This window comes from Jaculus jaculus, chromosome 7, assembly GCF_020740685.1.
Source record: "Jaculus jaculus isolate mJacJac1 chromosome 7, mJacJac1.mat.Y.cur, whole genome shotgun sequence".
In the NCBI taxonomy this organism is placed as follows: Eukaryota; Metazoa; Chordata; class Mammalia; order Rodentia; family Dipodidae; genus Jaculus; species Jaculus jaculus.
Window position 1 is genome coordinate 72,547,229 of NC_059108.1, and position 3,118 is coordinate 72,550,346.

Consider the following 3,118-nt stretch of genomic DNA (forward strand, 5'->3'; position numbering starts at 1 on the left):
AATGGTCAGCCTGCAGGTACTGTAAATTGTGTTTTTAAAGACAAATTTTTGAAGCTATGGGCTAAAATGTCCAGAAGTTAAATGTGGTCTGGTGTATTAGGGCCTACAGCAAGGACTCTGACTAAATCACTGCCCTCCCATGAGTTTCATCTCACTCTGTGTTAATCACTTCTTGTACCTCTGTTTACTCATTTTATATATTAAGTAGGTTAGGTCCATCTCTCCCTTATCTCTGAGATTAAATCATCTCAAGTTTAAGCCCTGACCAATAATTTGGCCTAATGCCACATTTTCTAAACACACAAAATCCTGCTTCTGAAATAGACACCACAGAGAATATAGCTTGCTACATAGAAGAGATGTTGATTTATCTAGTAGACATGCATGTTGTAATACTATGTTATCATCTATAAAGTTCACACTTGGGATCCATGCAATAATGTTACCAAAAGAAATTCAAACAACTAAAATTTTAAAGTAAGGTTATGATTTTATGTTAGCATGCATTGAGAGTTATCCCGGGCAACAAGTGGAGCATGCCTAATGTCTTTTCCTTTATTTATGGAATTTCCCAAGAATTATTCCTTTTCAATAGTAACTTATTTTATTTGGATGAATTTTGATCTTAGTTTAATAGATGTGCATTAGGCAAACACCACTGAAAATATCAGAATGAGATTAAAAAAAGACATTCTGATATTTAGGAACTGAAGAAAGGAAGTGAAAAGAGATGGTCTGGACAGGAACTGCTGTCTTTTAACAGTTTGGGGGAAGATGAGATGGGGCAAACCCTCTAACCCTTTGGACCTACTGTTCACTTAAATTCCAGGATTAGTCATTTCCTTCATGACTCAGTTGTTACCACACTGTGCACTCATACAATGAAATTTAAAAAAATAAATAAATAAGTAAATAAATAAAAAGGAGAGGGGCCTGGGCGGTCGGCTGGGGAGTGGCTGGGGAGCCACTCGGACAGAGCTGAGGGGCCTGCAAGCCAGCCACCTGGAACACGGGGGTCGGGGTCTCCAGGGTTTTTCAGAAGACATCTTAGAGTGCATTTTCATTAGTAACAGGAAACATTACTACTCTTCAGAGTCTAGAAACGAAAGTTGTCCTTACTTCAGCTCCAGTCCAAGGGGCTGGAGATGGAATGGAAACTGAGGAGCCACCTAAATCTGTTGAAGCCGCCTCAAAATCTGTTGAAATCCAGCATCATAGCATTCAGTGTCCACAGAAGAAAGATCCCTCGGAGAGCCCAGGAGTTCTTCAGCTTGGAAAGATTCTCACTGAAAAAGCACTGGAAGTTGAAGCTGTAAGAATATTTGTTCCCAAAGCTGCTATAACCCATGACATTCCCAGCAAAAATACAAAGGTTAAATCTCTGTGTTACCATAGAGGTGAGCTCCTTGGTCAGTCAGAGGGAGTCACAGAACCTAGAAAGGAACTCTCAGAGATAAAGAATAATTTGGAAAAGCTCAAGAATTCAGAAAGGAGGTTACTTCAGGACAAAGAAGGCCTTTCAAACCAGCTCCAAACCAGCTCCGAGTACAGAGAGAGGTAAATCGTGAGTTACAAAAGCTCCCGGTGGCTTCTGTTGGAGATGATCTTCAGTATCATTTTGAACATCTGGCCCGGGAGAAAAATCGGCTTATTTTGGAAAATGAAGCCCTAGGTCGAAACACAGCACAACTTTCTGAACAGTTAGAACGTTTGTCAATACAGTGTGATGTATGGCAAAGTAAATTCCTTGCAAGTAGGGTAATGGCAGATGAATTAACCAACTCCAGAGCCATTTTACAGCGTCAGAACAGACATGCACACAATGCTGAACAGGATCTCTTGAGTGAACGTGAACAGTTCCGGCAAGAAATGATTGCTACACAGAAACTTCTGGAAGAACTTCTGATCTCCTTACACGGGGGAACAGAGCAGACTTACTTCCCTAGCACACAGCCTTACAACACAGCAGAACTAGCACTAACTAATCACAAATTGGCAAAAGCAGTAAATTCTCATCTTCTGGGAAATGTTGGCATTAGCAGTCAAAAAAAGATTCAGGCAACAGTTGAATTCTGCAGTACCCCAGCTGAGAAAATGGCTGAAAAAGTTCTACATAGTTTGGATCCAGTTACTGGTACAGAAAGTTCACCTGATATCCCATTTTCTGAATCATCTCCAACTACACTACTTGCTACAAAGAAAAATTTTGGACATTTTCATCCGTATACTAGATATGGAAATGTAACTTTCAATTGCTGCAGTCATTGCCAGGGAGAACTTATTGCTCTTTAACATTTAGTATGTTGAAGGCATGTATATTACCCAAAAGTCAATGTTATTTGGGAGCTGGGGTCTTCATAATGCTAGAAGTAAAGGTATTTCATGTGCTAGATTCCAGGTTACTTTTTCTTAATAAATATCTCAGGGTAAGAAAATAGTGAAACTCTGTAGATATATTTAAAATAGTGGATAATTTCCAGGTGGTACACAATGTTTATGTTAAAAGATTCTAAAAGATTTTATAACTTTTAGGCACTAAAGTATTGCTTTTTCTTGTTAAATATTTTATTTAACAAATAGATTTCATTTTGCCACACTAATCCACAAACAGGCAAATCATACCCCAGAGTCAAATATGGCCATATGCATTTATTCACTGTTGTCTAAAGTGGTTTTTCTCTGCAGTTGCTATCAAAGCCTGGTCCTTTATAGAACAAGTTTTCTGAGCCCTACTCTAATGTAGTAGGAGAGGGGCTTGCATTCTCTTTTTAGTAACTTTTGGGATACAGAGAAGCCTTCAGAAGCACTAAGGTAAAGGGATAATCTTTTTAAACTAAATGTTATATATTATGAAAATTAGTATTTTGGAGCCAAATTAACAAATGAATCAACAAAACATTCTCTTATGCTTTTTTGCAGGGGAGGTACTAGGGATTGTATATTATGAATGGATGCATTCTGATATATATGAAAAAATGGATTTGTAACTATTGGGTCATTTTGACAAGTATAAACCACAATAAGAATATCTAACTTAACATTTACAATATATGATGGGAAAGGGAGTATGTAGAACATTGTAGAAATGAAAAGAAAAAAAAGCAGTCTATCAGTTTAT

At 37.8% G+C, this 3,118-nt stretch overlaps 1 pseudogene; it reads left to right on the forward strand.

The window, feature by feature from the left end:
* The first annotated feature begins 1,119 nt into the window (after positions 1–1,119).
* Positions 1,120–2,292, forward strand: LOC101610633 (annotated as a pseudogene).
* The last annotated feature ends 826 nt before the right edge of the window (positions 2,293–3,118 follow it).